The 20,824-nt window shown below is 43.7% G+C and overlaps 1 long non-coding RNA gene across 2 annotated transcripts; it reads left to right on the top strand.

The window, feature by feature from the left end:
- Positions 1-18,966: 18,966 nt before the first annotated feature.
- LOC308466099 lies at positions 18,967-20,305 on the top strand. Of its 2 annotated transcripts, none has more exons than XR_013980668.1 (2): positions 18,967-19,252; positions 20,161-20,305. It is a non-coding gene; the product is annotated as an uncharacterized lncRNA (long non-coding RNA). The 2 variants fall into 2 exon arrangements; XR_013980669.1 differs by having other exon boundaries at positions 18,967-19,446.
- The last annotated feature ends 519 nt before the right edge of the window (positions 20,306-20,824 follow it).

The following is a 20,824-nucleotide window of genomic DNA, read 5'->3' as shown; positions in this document are numbered from 1 at the left end:
TCACCAGTATGGCAGCCACATTCTGGATTAATTGTAGTTTCTGGGTCTCCATCAAAGGTAGTCCCACGGAATTGTCACTCCATCAAATATTAAAAGGTAAAGGCACCCCTGACCATTAGGTCCAGTCGTGACCGACTCTGGAGTTGCGGCACTCATCTCGCTTTATTTGCCGAGGGAGCCAGCGTACAGCTTCCGGGTCATGTGGCCAGCATGACTAAGCCACTTCTGGCGAACCAGAGCAGCACATGGAAACGCCGTTTACCTTCCCGCTGGAGCGGTACCTATTTATCTACTTGCACTTTGACGTGCTTTTGAACTGCTAGGTTGGCAGGAGCAGGGACCGAGCAACGGGAGCTCACCCCGTCACGGGGGTTCGAACCGCCAACCTTCTGATCGGCAAATCCTAGGCTCTTTGGTTTAACCCACAGCGCCACCCCCAGCAGAATTCATCCCTTAGAATGTCTCTGGGTTTTCCCCAATCTTCCCTCACCCTTAGTCACTTGACATTCTTTTACTTCTCCTCCTCCTCAATTCCAACCGTAAAGCTGGAGGAAACCTAATGCCTGCATTAGGAGAAAATACTTTTCAAATTATCCTTTAGTTCCAACAGCTTAGTGTCCTTGCACATGCTTCGTGTGGAGTTTCAGCTCTCTGCACCACAGCATCCCAGAGCGTTCCTGTTGCACACCAGCAATGACACAACCCTCTGCTTTCTAACTCCTTCTGACATCAAATCTCTGCATGCTGCTTGCCAGCTGCTGAAAAGGAAGGCCAAATTCAGTATTATTCTTTCTCAGGCAGACACTATGTACAAAGGGCTTTTTTTATTGGGTGGGGGGGTGTCCTCCTTCAACCAGACTCTCTTGTGCCTTGTGCCAGGGTCAAAAAAGACAAGGCCACTGGAATGTTCCTTAATCAGGCTGATCCCTCCTGCTGGCTTTGCAATAACACCTGCTTTTGGTTTCAAGTTGTCGTGCTGGAGGAGGGCTTCATTAAATATATATATATATTCATTTGCACGGAACACTTGAAAGCCATCCTATGCACTTGCAATTTTTCAGAGCCCACAGGCTCGCCGTGGGAGAACATGTAAAGAAACTTGGACAATGCGCAGATTCCTGTGGCATCACTCTCAAGCAGGGATGGGAGGTTAGTGATTCGATTTGGATCGAAAGGCAAACTTACCAAAACTGTATTTTGCAAAATGCTGCGCAAAGCCAAAAGTTCTCCTACGAAATTCACACTTCTCTGAATTTTGCAATGCAACTGTCCGGCTAGATAAAGAGTTTGGATTTGATATCCCGCCTTTCACTCCCTTTAAGGAGTCTCAAAGCGGCTAACATTCTCCTCTCCCTTCCTCCCCCACAACAAACACTCTGTGAGGTGAGTGGGGCTGAGAGACTTCAGAGAAGTGTGACCAGCCCAAGGTCACCCAGCAGCTACATGTGGAGGAGCGGAGACGCGAACCCGGTTCCCCAGATTACGAGACTACCGCTCTTAACCACTACACCACACTGGCTCTCGATAACGTGTACAACAATGCTAGGGTGAATGTTTGTTGGTTTGTTGGTTTGCCCCCTTTCTCTCAAGCTGGGATTCAAGGTGGCTTCCAATATTTTTAAAATCAGGATAAAATTCAAAGCAATAAAAAACAACAACACCTAGTTTTTATGGTTAAGATACATCAAAATGCATTCAGAGCTAGCAATTAAAATATAGTTTGCCCTGATGGCAGCCCAGTGATCATCATCACTTGTACTGTAGTTTTCAAAGACCTATCTGAAAAGGAAGGTCTTAGCTTGCTGGTGGAAAGATAACAGAGAAGCAGGCAGTCTAACCTGCCTTGGGAAGGAATTCCACAATATGGGAGCAGCCACAGAAAAGGCTCTGTCTCTCCTGTCACCTCCAGCCATGCCTCTGATGCTGGTGGGACAAAGAGGTAGTGCTCACCTGAGGATCCTTAGCAGCTTTGTATGGGGAGATCTTTGAGGTAGCCGGGGCCCAAGCCATATAGGGCTTTACATTAGTGAAAACAATGTAAAAATGCATTATATGGCTTTGTGAAATGCGTATAGTATTTTTCCCAAGCCTGTAGGGCCTTCCCATCAGCCTGACAAAAACCAACAACTTGGGTCAGGATGTTGCCAGCGCTCCACACATCAGTATTGGTGATCACACGCATGAGGCAGTAGACAATTTTGTCTCCCTGGGTTCCACCATAACCAGCAATCTCTTCATCAACACTCCGTCTCAGCATAACCGGATGCCTTCATCTGCTCCAGCTGCAACAAAACATATCTCTCCTGTATTGGTCTCTATAGTCACAGCAGGCACTGCAACCTCCCAACAGCTTGACCTTACCCCCAGAAACGCAATACTTCACTGTCTCTAGAGACCGACAGATGCCAAACTAACCTATAGTATTGAAAATTGCATATAAAGATGTGTACCATTAAAGAAATTCAAGCAAAAAATGCAGCTGAATTTTCACAAGAACCTTTAAAAATAATTGCAAACCGATGTGGAAATGTATACACAGTTAACAAATTTATTTTGGCATACATAAGATTTTGTGGGCTGTCAACTTCATCAAATGCATGAAGCGTTATTCGCTGTAGGAAAGCAATATTGTCACCATGATAATGACGATAATGATGGGAATAGTGATTTATTAGCCGCTTGATGCATATGAAGTCCCCAAGTGACTTACGTATCTTTTGAAAACAAAGGATAAAATAAAACCAGGGAAAAGAACAATACATTACAAGAAAAACCATACAACAACCTATAAACAGAGTCAATCAAAAGAGCAACAAAAATTTCAGCAGCAAATAAAGCGTGCCCAGCAATATAGAGCAAAATCATAATTGGTTAAGTACAGATCTGAAATAATGGTGGTGAAGTGTTTTACAACTTTATTGTATTAACTTCATTGCACCAATAAGCACTATCTGGCAAGAAAAAGCACATTCACCTTTCATTACAAATGGAATACGATTGCAATTTGGAGCAGGGCTGCAGTTATTATTACATTTGCAAAGAAAGGAAAGGAGTTTGGAAACAAAACAGATTCTGCTTCCCTTTCTCTCTGTTCTTCCATGTGGAATCCAGGAAGCGCCTGGCTATTGGGAACAATGTCAGCAGGGTGGGGGGCGAGGGGTGGAAAGGCAATAGGATTTTCCCTGGTGAACTTGGCTGGTGACCAAGCGAGGGTGGGAAGGCTCCAAAAAGGAGGAAGAGGATTTGGACGGGGCACATTTTTCCGCAAGAGGTTTTCCTGTTTGCAACAAATGACTCTTCTCTGAAGGGCAGAGATGAGCAATTCAGGTTAGCCAGGCAGCAACCTCCATCCTCCATCTGTCAGATAAAAGAGGTGCCATTGTTTTGCACTATGGAGGGCATTTGTGATGCAGAGGGAACAATGACTGCAGCTCCTGGTGCTGTCTGCTTAAGCTAAAGTAGCAGTGTATACGTGTGTGTGTGTGTGTGTGTGTGTGTCCCAGCTTTGATCAGAACAATAAAAGGGGGGGGGACAGGAGTGTTCCCCTCCCTGCCAAAGATTGTTATTTTATTTTATTATTTATTATTTTATTATTTTATTTTATTCTTTTTAGTGATTTAATAACCAAAAATGTGCAAACTTAACAAAACGAAAGAAAAGCAAATTTAAACCATAAAGTGTCACAGCCTGGAAGGATGAAACTACAAAAGATACAGCTCCGAAGGGATAATGAAGTATGAACTCATACAAAGATTACCTTTACACATAATTGTTGTTGTTTAGTTGTTTAGTCGCGTTCGACTCTTTGTGACCCCATGGGCCAGAGCACGCCAGGCACTCCTGTCTTCCACTGCCTCCCGCAGTTTGGTCAAACTCATGTTCGTAGCTTTGAGAACACTGTCCAACCATCTCGTCCTCTGTCGTCTCCTTCTCCTTGTGCCCTCCATCTTTCCCAACATCAGGGTCTTTTCCAGGGAGTCTTCTCTTCTCATTACACATAATAAAAATCTGTTTTTAAAAAGGTTGCTCTTTATATTATTTATTTAGCAAGATTCATGCACCTCTTAATAAAGAAAAACCTATCTTTGTTCTTACAATAAAAATATTCACAGGAAAATAGTGATAAAACCAAAACCAAGTAGACATCATGTAATTTATCAAAATAGAAGTGAAACCAGCAGTTCCATGAGGGCACTTGCAAAGAACTTCACTTGGCAGGAAGTTCCAGAGATGAGGGGTTGCTACACGAAAAGATTGATTCCTTGCACATCTTCCTGGGGCCTGGTGGAAAGAGATCTTGGGTTGTAGCCAGCTGAGTTCTACTCAAAGTAGAACCATTAAGTTTATTGGATCTCCTACTCTGTGTATGACTAACACTGGACATAACCTATAGATGTTCATATCACGGCTATGTATCTTCTCACCAGAGGACTAATATATAAAAATCAAGGAGGGGAAGGTCAAACACCCCCTGCCCCAATTGAAATCAGAGCTCTCCTCTTGTTGTTGTTGTTGTTGTTTAGTCGTTTAGTCGTGTCCGACTCTTCGTGACCCCATGGACCAGAGCACGCCAGACACTTCTGTCTTCCACTGCCTCCCACAGTTTGGTCAAACTCATGCTGGTAGCTTCGAGAACACTGTCCAACCATCTCGTCCTCTGTCGTCCCCTTCTCCTTGTGCCCAGCATCAGGGTCTTTTCCAAGGAGTCTTCTCTTCTCATGAGGTGGCCAAAGTATTGGAGCCTCAGCTTCAGGATCTGTCCTTCCAGTGAGCACTCAGGGCTGATTTCCTTCAGAATGGATAGGTTTGATCTTCTTGCCGTCCATGGGACTTTCAAGAGTCTCCTCCAGCACCATAATTCAAAAACATCAATTCTTCAGCGATCAGCCTTCTTTATGGTCCAGCTTTCACTTCCCCTTGTGCTGCTCCTCTAATGTTTCTTTTAAGAAAACAAAACAAAACAAAACAAAAAACAAAACCCTTCGGGAAATTAAGTGACAGATATCCCATGCCACATCTGCCTAAACCTCGGAGAAGGTACTTCATTATTGACAATCCAAGCATTATAATGAGCAAATGTGAGTCTTCTGGGATAGCTCAGTTGGTAGAACACAAAACTCTTAATCTGAGGGTTGTGGGTTTGAGCCCTACACTGGGTAAAATATTTCTGTACTAGATGACCTTTGTGGTCCCTTATGACTCTACAATTCTAAGATTCTCAGTTTCTGACACTGCCATTGAATATGGTTCCAAACCTTGATTTCAAACAGGTGGCATATTGTCCCTAACACACAACGTTGAAAATACAGCTACTATCTTTAAAACAAAACAAAAAACCCAGACTTAAATCTTTGAGGTTGCTGTCTCACCTCCCCGAGCTGTTAGTCAATACAGTCGTACCTTGGTTTTCAAACAGCCTAGTTCCTGAACATTTTGTCTCCCAAACATTGCAAACCTGGAAGTGACTGTTAAAAAAACCTATTTTTGCAAGCCGAACGTCCGATGGGGCTTCCACAGCTTCTGATTGGCTGCAGGAGCTTCCTGCAGCCAATCAGAAGCCACAATCTGGTTTTCAAACGTTTCGGAAGTCGAATGGACTTCCGGAACTGATTCCGTTCGACTTCCAAAGTACGATTGTATGTATAACATCAAATCATATTATTAAAACAGTAAAGGTATAAGAACACAGGGCTGGTTCACAAGTAACACTAAAACCTGGTTTGTGCTACAGGCATCATCTAGGAGCCTGGGCAAAGTCTTTGGCTCATATGCACTCCTCTCCTCCTGGTCTAGGAGGTTCTGCGGAGTTTCCTTGCAGTTTTCCCCGTAATCCTGGTTTGTCATTTATGTACAAACAGAGCTTGGTGGTTTGAAACGCACTCTGGTTAGTTAAACAAGCCAGCTTCGTAATCGGTGGCTTGGCACTCTGGATTTGTTTAGAAACCGACCGGAATTTGTTTTAAGCCACAATCACTTGTTTGTATGGAACAAGCTGGAATTAAGGGAAATGGAAAGTCAAATAGTTAAAACGGTGGAATTTGCTCCCAGAAGAGGCACCACCAACTTGGATGGCTTTAAAAGAGGGTGAGCCAAATTCATGGTAAAGGTAAAGGAACCCCTGACCATTAGGTCCAGTTGCGAATGACTCTGGGGTTGTGGCGCTCATCTCGCTTTATTGGCCGAGGGAGCCGGCGTACAGCTTCCGGGTCATGTGGCCAGCATGACTAAGCCGCTTTTGGCGAACCAGAGCAGCGCACGGAAACGCCGTTTACCTTCCCGCCGGAGTGGTACCTATTTATCTACTTGCATTTTGACATGCTTTTGAACTGCTAGGTTGGCAGGAGCAGGGACCGAGCAACAGGAGCTCACCCCGTTGTGGGGATTCGAACCGCTGACCTTCTGATCGGCAAGCCCTAGGCTCTGTGGTTTAACCCACAGCACCATCTGCATCCCTCAGATTCATGGAGGGGAAGCCTATTGATGGTTAAGCCACTTCCACCTAAGGAGGTGGTGGGGTTGCGGGCTTCACGGCCCCTCCACGTGTGCGGCAGGCGGAGGCCAGTCCTGCACGATTGGGGGGATTCCTGGCCGCGTCACCCCCTGGTCGGCTGGCTCGGGGGCCATGGCCTCCCCTATATAGGGCAGGATGCAGCCAGGGATCTCCCTCTTTGCCACCCGCCAGCTGTTCCTGCTTTTCCCACCCTCCCGCCCTTTTAGGTTTTTGTTCCTTGACCTTGCTATGGACCTTGGTTGGTCGCCGTTGAGGGGCCTGGCAGGAATTTTTCCACTTGGAAAATTGACACCAGCCACTTGGTTTTCGCCTACCTCGTAGCAAATCATCACAACTTTTTGGGTATTGGCGGTTAGGCATTGGTATAGTTCTGTAGATGGAAGAGGGGAGGTAGCGCCATCACCTGCCCCACATATTGAAGGGTAGTCTGTTAAAGGATTCTGGGGGTCATGGCCCTGTCCGAAGCCTAGGGAGGTTAGGGCCTAAGGTACGCCCCCTAGCGGTGACCCCGGGGGAGTTCCTAGTTGATGTGCGTCAGCAGGGCTCCCCCTACTGTTGGTTAACCCTTCCCTGACTTCAAGCAGACGGGCTGGAGTCGGACATACAGTGGTATAATAATAATAATAATAATAATAATAATAATAATAATAATTTATTATTTATACCCCGCCCATCTGGCTGGGCTTCCCCAGCCACTCTGGCGGCTTCCAAAAAAATATTAAAATACTGTACTACATCAAACATTAAAAGCTTCCCTAAACAGGACTGCCTTCAGATGTCTTCTAAAAGTCTGGTAGTTGTTGTTCTCTTTGACATCTGGTGGGAGGGCTTTCCACAGAGAGGGCACCACCACCAAGAAGGCCCTCTGCCTGGTTCCCTGTAACTTGGCTTCTTGCAGTGAGGGAACCGCCAGAAGGCCCTCGGTGCTGGACCTCAGTGTCCGGGTAGAACGATGGGGGTGGAGACGCTCCTTCAGATATACTGGACCGAGGCTGTTTAGGGCTTTAAAGGTCAGCACCAACACTTTGAATTGTGCTCGGAAACGTACTGGGAGCCAATGTAGGTCTTTCAAGACCGGTGTTATATGGTCTCGGCGGCCGCTCCCAGTCACCAGTCTAGCTGCAGCATTCTGGATTAGTTGTAGTTTCCAGCACCTTCAAAGGTAGCCCCATGTAAAGCGGTACCTTGGGTTAAGTACTTAATTCGTTCCGGAGGTCCGTTCTTAACCTGAAACTGTTCTTAACCTGAAGCACCACTTTAGCCAATGGGGCCTCCCGCTGCCACCGCACTGCCAGAGCACAATTTCTGTTCTCATCCTGAAGCAAAGTTCTTAACCTGAAGCACTATTTCTGGGTTAGCGGAGTCTGTAACCTGAAGCGTATGTAACCCGAGGTACCACTGTAATCCTTTTTTGAGACCATCTAGGTTCAAGGCCATCCCTGCTTCCTGTGGCAGTGAGTTCCATAGGCCGCTTTGGTCTGCGTTAATTACTTTCTTTTCATCTCTCCTGTTGCATTTCCCTTGAATTTAATTGGATGGAATAATGTGACACAATTTACGCAATTAATTATGTAAGTTACGTAAATAGCACAGTTTGCGGTGGAAGATGAACAGCAGCAGAAGGCAAACAGTACTGCGTGTGATGGAATGGAAAACGAAGCCTTCTGACATCTCTACTCAAGATGATGCCCTCAGGATTCCTCCATGGAGATAGGCAGACGTCTTCAAACCATCGCTACTCCTCTCTAAAAAGATTAAAAATAAAATAAAACCCTCTCCCTTTAGAAACCAAGAGGCGACCACCTTCTTGTTTCAAATAAGCTACTGAGCAGCAGTTGGACTGTAGTGACCTTTGATCGCTGCTGAGCTAAGATGGATTTGGAATTCGAACTCGAAACCCAGAGGTGGAAGGCATTGTATCCCGTTACAATTCCTGAAGGGCAATTATATCCCTTGTCAAGGTTTGAGGAGGTGGAAGGTGGGCTGCTCCTTCGCTGTGTTATTGTAAGCTGAAATGTGCGTCTCTTCTCTCTCCCCTCCCATCCAATTTGCATTAGTCCCTTCAGAAGAACATTGTACTTCCTCTGCATTTTGAATGCGGCTTCTACTGTAGAAATTCTCGCTCTTACTAAATGGCTGTGATTTCATCGGAGATATTAACCTCGGATTGTTGTCCTGTCACTCAGGGGAAGGAGAGAACTGTCGCGAAAGCAAATGGGCTTTTGAGTCATTTGGGAGACTTTGAGTCAAGTCTCAACAGAAAATTCTATATGTGTTTGCAAAAAACCAAGTCCTGTGGCATCTTTCACACTAATGGGTTGGTCTGAAAAAATATGCATTGCATATGAACATCTAGGCCCATCTAGTCCAACATCCTGTTCTCACAGTGGCCAATTAGATTCTTAAGGGAAGCCCATAGGTAGTAACAACAACAACAACAACAACAACAACAACAACAACAACAACAACAAATTTATACCCCGCCCATTTGGCTGGGTTTCCCCAGCCACTCTGGGTGACTCCCAACAGAATATTAAAAACACGATCAAAGAACAAACAATAAAAACTTCCCAATCATTTCCTCCTGTGGACTGGAAATTCCACAGTTCAACCATGCTTTGTGTTAAGTCAGGCTTCCTCAAACTTGGCCCTCCAGATATTTTTGGTCCCATGATCCCTAGCTAGCAGGACCAGTGGTCAGGGATGGTGGGAATTGTAGTCTCAAAACATCTGGAGGGCCGAGTTTGAGGAAGCCTGTGTTAAGTTGTACTTATTTGTCCTGAATCCTCTGACATTCAGCTTTACTAGATTTCTCCCTGAGTTCTAGTGTTAGGAGACAGCAAGAAAAACATTTATTTCTCTACACCACACATGCTTTTATGTGCTTCTATCAGGCCACCTCTTACTTGTCTTTCCTCTAAACTAAAAAAAATCCAAAATACCTTTCCTCATAAGGAGAGTCATTCCATCCCCTTGATCATTCTGACTGTCCTTTCCAGACCATTTTTCCAGCTCCACAATATTCTTTTTGAGATTAGGCAACCGGGACTGAGGAATAGATAGGTATGCTTTTTCGTTGCTCCCATTTGTATCGATTCCTGACCATTTGGAGATGGGGGTGGTTCTCAATTTCTGGGGTCAGCAGAAGAGATGATTCCAGCATTTTATCCACCCTTAATTCCGCAAATGTTGCGTTGTCCTGTGGCATCCAAGATAAAAAAAAATATGGTGGCCTTCAGCAGTGGGCTCCATTTCCAGCAGACGTTGTCATCTTCTGATGGATGAGGCGGACTCATAGAATGGGACTTTAGATCTAGTTCCCCATATTGTTCCTTGTGCACAAGTGCAGAATGTGGGCTACATTGGCTACTAGTCAGGGTGGTGTCATGAATGAGCCAGCTCCCAGGGAAGGTTTGCAGCCAGCTCCCAAGGAAGGGTTGTTGCCAACTGAAGAAAGCAGCCAGGAACAGAGAGGGTTAACCGCCATGCAGGATGAGCATCGGCTAGAGCTAACTCCCCTGCCCCTTGGAATGCCAGTTGATAAGGGAATGGCGGAGAGCAAGCTAGAACGCAGTCAAAGCTCGCCGGAAGCACAAATAGGCGGGAAAGAGTTAAGAGACAGCCTCTCAGAGAATGGGGAAGAGGAGGGAGCTGACCACTCAGTCTGAGGTCTCGGCAAATGGGAGGGCTGCAAGATAGGAAGCAAAACAGAAGACGTATGAAGCGAAAGTTCAGTTGCTTCTGGTCTCGCCGGAAGCAGTCTTCAGAAGGATCATCTTGATTGATGATGGTGGAGGCTGTGTTAAAGCCGTCCAGAGGTATCTGTTTGTTTGTTTTGTCCCCCCCCCAAAAAAAATTATTAATTTTCCAAATTTATAACGAACAAATAAGAAAACATTACAATATATAAAAAAAGAAAAAACAAACAAACAAACATTTATCCTCACTGTTAAAATCCCAATTTTGTTATCATTGTTAAATGACTTCCTCGAATCCCCCTAGCTGAGTTTCCATGTAGATCGTTGTAGCAGTTTTCCAATACTACTTTTAAATAAAATTAACTTAATCAATTAACATCTGTCTTTCTTTTCAAATTGTCTTCTATCCATAATGTTACACAATTTAACATATTTAACTCCTAGGCCAATTTGGTACTTACAAGTAATTCTAGTTATATTATCTTAGAATATTTAGCTAAATAGTCCTTAAATTTCTTCCATTCTTCTTGGTACTCCTCTTTCTGATTCTTCCAGTCAGGTCAGCCAGCTCCAAAAAGTCCATCATCTTCATCTCCCATTCCTCCACTGTTGGTAATTCTTGTAGTTTCCAGTTTTTGGCTAACAAAATTCTTGCTGCAGTTGTGGCATACAAAAACAGTCTAACATCTTTCTTGGTCAATTCCAAACCTATTATTCCAAGTAGAAAGGCTTCTGGTTTTTTTATAAATGTATATTTCAACATCTTTTTCAATTCATTGTAAATCTTTTCCCAGAAGTCTTTCACCTTGGGACACGTCCACCGTATATGATAAAAGGTTCCTTCCTTTTCCTTGCATTTCCAACATAAATTGTCACTCGTATGATAAGGATCTATCTGTTTGTTTTGACAGTAAGTCATCCTTTTTAATTAACTATGCTCACTGTGTTATCAAGCCGGGGACTGGACTCCTGACAGGTGGGCTGTGAGCTGCCCTCAGAGTTGGAGGCATTAATGCTTCTGGACAGCAGTTGCTGAAAATTGCAGGAGGGGAAAGTGCTCTTGAGTCCTACTTGAGAACAGGATGCTCACAGGATTATTCTGAGGAGGAAATGAAAAAGGGGCAGAACCTCTTTTTCTAGAAAAAGAGGTGCTGGAACTCACTATGAACACCTCCCTTGTTCCCTTATAATGGCAATGGCGCCCACCTGAGAAGTGACAGAACTATATATTATCCATTCTCTAGTTGTTTTTTGTTTCGATATTAATAATTATGTAAAACTTTTTTGTACAAATAACTCCATATTAGCAGAAATTGAGTGATATTTGTAAAGAAAAAGATCAAAGGAAGGTATACAAAGCAGAAAGAAATGATATTATACAATGTAAACCTGTGTAAAAAAGAATGTTATATCAAACAGTATAATGAGAAGGATGGGAAGAATTGTGCTGATGAGTACTTTTACTATGTAAATAACTTTGTCTCTTTTTAAAAAAATTGATTTCTTTGTTTCTTATCTTTGTTACTTCATTATTTCTTTTTTTTCTTTATAAATTTTCTATTTTATATAATTTTTTCTTCATTTTTTTAACTCTTAAGAGATAATACATAATGTTTGTATAGACATGCAAATCTTTTAATCAATAAAGAATTGATAGTTCAGAGAGAGAGAGAGAGAGAGAGAGAGAGAGAGAGAGAGAGAGAGAGAGAGAACTGTCAGAACTGAGCTCCAGTGAGTTCTGACTGAGAAAACGCCTTGGGCAGGACCACGTAGGCCACTTTGAGATCGTTGGAGAAGAAGATGGGATATAAATGTAATTTTAAAAATACTTCAAAGATGCAATAACTGAACTGTTAATATAGTTGGTTGGGCTTGCCTTGCGGATTGGTCCAACAGCCAGCCACCCACTAATTTAACATAATCATCAAAATCACAGAGCAGAATTTCTTTCTTTCTTTCTTTCTTTCTTTCTTTCTTTCTTTCTTTCTTTCTTTCTAAAAAACAACAACCTTCATGATTCTGTATAAGATTAATTTTAGACTTCAGGGAATCATCACAATTTTTGTAGCCAAGGCAGACCTATTGGCTTTTATCACATAATTGGACTTGAATTGTCTATTTTTCTTTCTTTAGGCTACACTTTTTGTGGTTCTCTTGAAATTACAAGCTCGGCTGTTATACAACATCAACGCTGGGTTCCTCCCCGCCCCCCCCATATATGTGCTAGTCATACATAAAAAACAAAGGAGAAAGTTTGGATCCTAACATCTAGATTGGTGTACTGTTAAAATTGCAGCTCCTCGCTGTATATTTATTTTTGTTACTTATGCGGAGGACCGAATCCAAAATACTCGGGAGTGCAACAGCTCAGGGAATATCCAGTTTTAAACCAAGTAGCTGGAATCTGGGCTCTAATGCAGCCAAACAGATAAAGCTAAAATAACCTCCTGAACAACCAGAGAATTCAAGAGAGACTCTTTCTTCCAAAGAAAACATGTGTGGCTTTTAAAAACATGATTACGGAGCATCTTGGTTGGCGGTTAGGATGTGGCTCCGATGTCCTGATAATCAAAGCTTTCCCATTCTGAACGTTGGGGGTTGCCTTGATTTTGATTCTGGGGTGAGTCACAGAACCGAAACACTGTTATGAAACATCATTAAGCAGTTGCTTCAGATGCCTTGTGAATTTTGGGATGTGCTCCCAAAAGCTGTAGGGATGGCTGCTGCCTTGGATGGCTTCTCCAGACCTCTCTCTAGGTCACCCTACCACAAACTCTAACATTCCTTCACACCCATGGGTAGGCAAACTAAGGCCCGGGGGCCGGATCCAGCCCAATCGCCTTCTAAATCCGGCCCGCGGACAGTCCAGGAATCAGTGTGTTTTTACATTAGTAGAATGTGTGCTTTTATTTAAAATGCATCTCTGGGTTATTTGTGGGGCATAGGAATTCGTTCATTCCCCCCCCCCTTAAAAATATAGTCTGGCCCCCACAAGGTCTGAGGAACAGTGGACCGGCCCCCTGCTGAAAAAGTTTGCTGACCCCTGCCTCGGACAGCTAAGCAGGCTGGGAGGGGGAGTCGCGCCAGGGACCGGCTGCTTCTTTGAGTTTATAATTTTATTCTAACAAGACTCCCACCTCAGGCCTCAAACCAGGTCTGCACAGTCCTGGGATATGAATTCTGATAATGCCTGTTGCTTGCCTGGATGGAGGACAGAGGTGTGTGTGTGTGTGTGTGTGTGTGTGTGTGTGTGTGTGTGTAGAAGCTAGCCTACTGTACAAATGTTAAAATTATACGCATTGCTGTGCTCACTTTTGCCTCTGACCCTGCCCACCACTGGCATACGGCTACTAAATGTTTGCTCAGAAGGAAATGCAGCCCTCAGGCTGAAAATGTTCTCTCTTTTTGGAAGTTTATGTGCAACTCAGCTTGCGTACCCACCAACATTTCTCCGATGAAAATAGGGACGTCCAGTGTTATTTTTCAAGAAAAAAAGGTGCCAGAACTCACCATGAACACCTCGTAAGGTCTGCAGTTCGAATCCGCGTGACAGGGTGAGCTCCCATCGCTTTGTCCCAGTTCCTGCCAACCTAGCAGTTCGAAAGCACACCAGTGAGAGTAGATAAATAGGTACCGCTGTGGTAGGAAGGTAAATGGCGTTTCCGTGCGCTCTGGAACTTGTCACGGAGTCCTGTTGCGCCAGAAGCGGTTTGGTCATGCTGGCCACATGACCCAGAAAAGGTGTCTGAGGACAAACGCCAGCTCCCTCGGCCTGAAAGCAGAGATAAGCTCCACACCCCATGGACAAATTCGATTAGACTTAACCGTCCAGGGGTCTTTTACTTTTACCTCTCTTAGAATAGCAATGGCGCTCACCTGAGAGGTGCTGGAACTGATTTCTGATGAGTTCCGGCTGTAGAAAAAGCTCTGGGGACATCCTTTTCCATACCTGCGACATTTCTCCGATGAAAATAGTGATGTCCTATCATACCTTCCAAGAAAAAAGCCCACCAAGAACTCAGGCCAATGTAAGTTTCAAGAGTGGGAGTGGTCCCTACTCGCAAATCAATAGTCAATTGTAACAAAAACTAATCCATTCAAAAGTATGTATTCTGACAAAGATTACAAACTCAAATAGAGATTACAAACTCAAACTCATAAAGATATGTATAACACAATAATTCGTTACAGAATTAGAGATAAGAGTTTATGAGTAGAGATAAATTCATGTTAGTCCATAGTCAGATTTGATGTGAAGGTCTTATTTTCAATCACTGAGCAGAAGTCAGAAGTCAATTATGGAGCAGAAACCAGGACAGGGCCCTGTTTCGATGTATTCACCTTCATCAGCTAATTTTTAAAGGGTCGTGTAAGTTTGAAGACTTTCGTATAAATATATCCTGTTATTTTCTATGTTTCTCAGAGATAACAACTACGTGTGGGTAGATCAACGTGTATCTTGAGCCTTTCTGTGCGTTTGAGTTTGTAATCTCTATTTGAGTTTGTAATCTTTGTTGGAATACATACTTTTGAATGGATTAGTTTTTGTTACTATTGACTATTGATTTGTGAGTAGGGACCACTCCCACTATTGAAACTTACATTGGCCTGAGTTCTTGGTGTGCTTTTTTCTTGGTATATTTAATAACAAGAACTCCAACTTATTTAACGTTACTATCATACCTTCCAGCATTTCTCTTATGAAAATAGGGACGTCCTAAGGAAAAGCAAGACATTCTGGGATCATATCAGAAACTGGGACAGCTTCTGTTAATCTGGTACTGTCCCTGGAAAATAGGGACACTTGGAAGGTCTGAGCTTGCAAAGAGGCGTGTGCATGGGGTTAACATATATAGAGTGAGAGACATCCACATTCCCAGGCTATACCTTTAATGTCTCAGCTGACCTCTATCTCTCTTGAAGTTTAGACTGATGTTGCATCCTGTTCTACAAGTTCCTGCTCCTCATACTTCTCTCTCGGACTTCAAGATGCAATGTCACCTTGGAGCTTTACTCTGAGAGAATGATGGAGCAAGCATGGCTGCCTTGTTCTAGACTAGCTAGTTAATCTAGAACGAGAAACTTTTCTATCCAAGTTTTGTATTTCCTACAATAAACCAGTTTGCTGTTTTTCTTATTCTGCAAGCATCTCTCTCTGTGTGTGATTGCAATGTGTAAAGCCTACCCTTTAACCGAGAGTCACCAGTCAAGCACTGCTTCCTCTGCATACTAAATGTGTTTCCATAGGTAACTGGACCCAGATATCCCCAAACCCCAAACAACTAAACCAGAGGCTACCCACTGCAACATTACCACGCACATGACAAACTGCCCACTCCCCAAAAATGTACTAAGGGGCTTCCATGCCTGCAGTCACCACAGATGTATATCAGGTTCTCTCCCCCCCCCCCCAATTTATTAGATTTTCTGTGGTAAGGAAAAGCTGGATTAAATGAAGAAAATGTATGGGCTAGTATTTTGATTATTTATTTATTTATTTCACGACTTGCTTCCTGTGAGATATCCCAAAATGATTTACGATATAATAAGGAGATCTATAAAACAGTTACATAAATTTAAAAAGCTTTTTAAAAAAAAAAAATATAAAAAAGCAAACTATTATAAATATAAAAACAGTCTGGAAGATAGAACAACAGAATCAAGTGGGATAAAGTTTTTAGAAGGTTGTTGAAAGAAGAATGTCTTTAAAAGGAGCAAAAAAAAAAAAAAGACAGAGAAGGCCACTTGCTTCCCAAGGGTACAGATGCCACCGCACTAAAGGCCCAATTCGGACATCACGCACAATGGACCTCCTGACAGGATGGCATTTACAGAACGCCCTATACTGTGATACAAATCCATGGTGCGACTACATTTGGAATACTGTGTACAGTTCTGGCTGCCTCACCTCCAAAAGAATATTGCAGAGTTGGAAAAAGGGTTGCAGCATCTGGGACCTCTTAGTTTAGAGTAAAGTTGAGTGAGAGGTGACATGAGAAAGGTTTATAAAACTATGCATGGCATGGAGAAAATAGATAGAGCGAAGTTTCTCTCTCCCTCTCCCTCTGTGGTATACAGTCATACCTCGGATTAAATATGCTTCAGGTTGAGCGTTTTCAGGTTATGCTCCACGGCAACCCGGAAGTAACGGAACACGTTACTTCCGGGTTTCGTCGCTCGCACATGCGCAGATGCTCAAAATGACGTCACACGCATGCGCAGAAGCGGCGAATCGCGACCCACACACGCGCAGATGCGGGTTGCGTTCGCTTCAGGATGCGAACTGGGCTCCGGATTGGATCCCGTTTGCATCCAGAGGTACCACTGTAGTGGTTAAGAGCTGTAGACTCGTAATCTGGTGAACCGGGTTCGATTCCCCGCTCCTCCACATGCAGCTGCTGGGTGACCTTGGGCCAGTCACACTTCTCTGAAGTCTCTCAGCCCCACTCACCTCACAGAGTGTTTGTTGTGGGGGAGGAAGGGAAAGGAGAATGTTAGCCACTTTGAGACTCCTTTGGGTAGTGATAAAGTGGGATATCAAATCCAAACTCCTCCTCCTCCTCCTCCTCCTCCTCCTCCTCCTCCTCTTCTTTTTCCTTCCTTCCTTCCTTCCTTCCCTCCTTCCTGTTAAGTTGTGGGTTGACATAGCAGACAACACAGCGATTTCTCCAAAGCAGCTCTTTATTTTGTAAGCTGGAACAGAACTAACTGAGGAGCTCAGTCAGCCTGCTTATATAGAGCTACAGAACAATTGTAACTGTTGCAACGTTCTAAAACTATCCAATCACTGAACGTCACTTTTCGATCCTTCATTTGCATAACTATCTACAGTATCCCCCTGCTGGCCCAGGGTGAGAACTTCAGTACATAACACCTCCCTCCCTCCCTCCCTCCCTCCCTCTCCCTCTCTCCCTCCCTCCCTCCCTCTCTCTCTCTCTCTCTCTCTCTCTCTCTCATAACACTGGAACTCATGGATATCCAATGAAGTTGAATTTTGGAAGATTCAGGACGGATAAACAAAACTACATACGGCACATAGTTAAACTATGGAACTCACTCCCACCGGAGGCAGTGACAGCCACCAGCCTACTTAGCTTTTAAAGAGGGTTAGACAAATGCATGGAGGACAGGGCCATTGATGGCGATGTTCTGCCTCCATGATTGAAGGCAGCAATTCTTCTGAATACCAGTTGCTGGAACCTAGAGGAGGGCAAAGGGCTCTTGTGCTTGAATCCTGCTTGTGAGTTTCCCACAGGCATTTGGTTGGCTACTGTGAGAACAGGATTTTGGGCTAGATGGGCCTGATCCAGCAGGGCTCCTCTTAAATTCTTGCATCTTGTAGAATGTAGTGATTGGTTGGGTTTATATGGTGTGAAATAATCTTTAAAGTACCCAGAGCCCAAGTTGCATAGGGCTTTGTACTCCAATACCAGTACTTTGAACCCAGATTGGTAACTAACTGGCAGCCATTTTGATGATGATGATGTCGCATGGATAGTGTGCAAAATATTTAAGAATGGACACAATAAGTCCACAATAAGCTGTTGTGTGGAGACGCCCATTCATTCCCCTTGTTCTGAACCAATTCTGACTCTAAATTAACATCAAAGCTTCAAAGAAGGCTTTTTTTTAAAAAAAAGAGAGCTTCTAGCGGAGGGCAAGGTCTAGTCTAGGAAGGGAGCTTGTTAAATAAACATGTTGCTACCCAAAGACCTGGTGCCGTGATGATGGAGAACATCAGAATTTCCTCTCACTTCTGAGTGAAGCCGATGAGAGACATCTGCCTATAACATGACTTTGTCTTCATTAGTTCTTCAGAATGCAAGAAAGACTTTCCTCTGGAGGTACCACTGTGTGCGCTGTTTTCCCCTCACCTCCTCTTCAAGAAGAACTTCTTAGCAGCTCAAATAGAAATCAAGCTGCTAGAAGGGACTTGTTTCCAGAATATTCAACAGAATCTTTTCTTGTGCCACCGAAAGATTATTTGTCAGGTGGCACCATGTACAAGATGTTTGTACATCCTGCCAAGCAGTGGATCATGGGTCTCTCAAGAAGAATTTGCTAGACCAAATGAAGTGGGTTGTGGGTTGTGCAAGCTTTAAAATGGCATACTCTGACAAGTATGCCAACTCTGAGGTTGCCAGGAAACAGCACTGAGCAAAAAATGCCCCTTCCACATTCACAGCCCCATGAATTGGGGGGCAGAGTAATAGTTGTGGCTTTCGCTGTTTAATGCTAGGTGTGTAGTATCTTGTCTAGAGCGTTGGACCTGGGAGACCAAGGTTAAAATTGCCACTTGGCCATGAAACTCACTAGGAGACCTTGGGCAATTCACTCGCTCTTGGCTTAACCTACTTCATAGGGTCATTGTGGAGTGGGAAAAACATGTATGCCATCTTGGGCTCTTTGGAGAAGAAGGTGAGATATAAATGCAAGAAATAAACACATTAGAGCCATGTAAAGTAAGAGCTCTCTACATGCACATAACTCTATCCAGATAGCACTTCAGAAGGGGGTGAAGGAGGGTTAGTGAGGGCTGTGACCCAAAGAGGGGTGTTTCTGAGGTCTGGATACAGAGTCCAGGGACTCAGCTTGAAAATGTGTTGCAAAGTGCAATATACAAATGTGACACTAGATGGCGACAGTGAGCTATGCCAAATTCAATGTATTTTTCAAAACGTTTATGTTTGTTTTTTTAAAAGCATTTTCACAGCGTTTTTTTAAAATTTGTGTGTACATTCCACCCAGGCCTTATGCTCTCCTGTCCTACACAAACACCCACTTTGGTGATGCGGCATTCTTAGCACTAAACTCTGTAACAGCGCTATTGTTGTTTTATCGATTTATGGTTTGCTTTATGTGCTGAGTCTCAAGGCAATTTTGCAAGCATGCCACGAAACCATCTAAAAATAGTTTTAAAAGAAGTACAAAACCCAACTAAAGATAGATCTAAAAGGAATATGGGATAAACAATCGGGATGCTTTCATCCCGTCGGAAAGCTTGCCAAAAGAAGAAATGCCTTTAATTGTTTCCGAAAACAAGTAAGGGCTGTTCCACAAAACACGGGCAGCCCTCTTGAAATTCCTGATCTGATATTTTAGGGACTTCAAATATGGCAGTCTTGAAATGGCTATACTGAACACCGCCATGCCAGAGTTCAGGGCAGGAGAGCAAAGCTGTGGAAGGAGGGAGGTGAAGAAAAGATGGCAGCGCCTGAATTTCCTGCTCCAGAAATGTATAACTCTTCTGTCGCTCTGGCCTGAAAGCATTGGCCATGACAGCCATGTAATAAAACTCTGATGTATGACAAAATAATGAACCACCGAATACATCGCCCTCCTGTGCTGCCTCTGCCTTTTGCCTGGAGAGCACAGCTTGTAAATATATCTGGGTCTTGCCCTGCTACTAACAGGCTAGTGGAGCATTGCCACAAGGTTATTTATTTTACACTCTGGGCTCTGCTTCTGAGCCATGGAGTGTAAAAACAATCAGAAGGACAAAGTGTAAATTCTCCCTGCTGATTTATTTACTGTTGTGTTTTTATAGGCCCACATGGCTCGGGGTTTTCGCGCTAGGCCCGACCATTCAAGCAGAGCCCGCGCCGTACACTTCCAGAGAAATGAATGACTTTATAAATTCTCTACAATAATAATCCCACGTACAGGAATGCATGCAGAGGAACACCCAGACAGGGCTGGAATGTTTTTAAGAATATAAGATTGTGCTTTTTTGGTCAGGGAAACACATTTCTCTCAGGGCTCTGTGGTATGGCCTAGGCTCCAGGCCTGTCTGCCTACCACCTGTAATGAACCCTTGGGGAGAGTCTCGTTCGGGCCACCCAAACTGAGAGGAGGGTCAGAAGACAGCGGCTCTGGGATGTTAACAGCCTTAATGAACCTTGGTCCATTGGAGACTCTAAACAGCCATCTTAATTTTTTGTTTTTTAAAGGGCCTTGATAGGAAAAACATCTGATTTGGCTCCGTTCTGTATCCTCGATTAACTGAAGTGGCCTCTCAAGTCTCCACTGTGGAAGAAAAAAAGCAAAACTTACGTCTCTCCTAATGAAATGCAATAAACACTTTCTACACACACACACACTCCTTTGAAAGCGTCAAAGGTTTCTTAACAAAGATCAGTTTGTCTGTATCTGCACCTCTCTCTTTCTCTTTCTCTTGTTCATTCACTCCTCTCTCTTTTTTTTGGAGGCAACTGTGCAAACCTACCTAAAAATGTACTGGTGGCCATTAGCTTTCTTCCCTTACTGCATCTAGATAGCAGTCCTTTTTTTAAAAAAAGAATAAAATGGGCAACTACTCATGCAGAAGTTGTTACAGTTAGTGCCACACTTTTAACATTTAACATTCTGAGTACCCCCAGAAAAAAAAGCACTGTTAGATTGTGATTAATTTCTAAAAGGTGCCAAAATTCAATTTTCAAAATTCAAAACGCACTGGACTGGCTCAGTTGATAGAGCACTGGACTCTTAATCTCAGGATTGTGGGTTCGAGCCCCACATTGCGCCAAAGATGCCTGCATTGCAGGGGGTTGGACTAGATGATCTTCGGGGTCCCTCCCAACGTGACAATTTTATGATTCTGGAATGGTCGTATAT

The sequence above is a fragment of the Podarcis pityusensis genome, assembly GCF_964106645.2.
Source record: "Podarcis pityusensis genome assembly, chromosome: 16".
NCBI lineage: Eukaryota > Metazoa > Chordata > Lepidosauria > Squamata > Lacertidae > Podarcis > Podarcis pityusensis.
The sequence above is the reverse complement of the archived record's forward strand: the minus strand, read 5'-3'. Positions and strand labels throughout refer to the sequence as shown.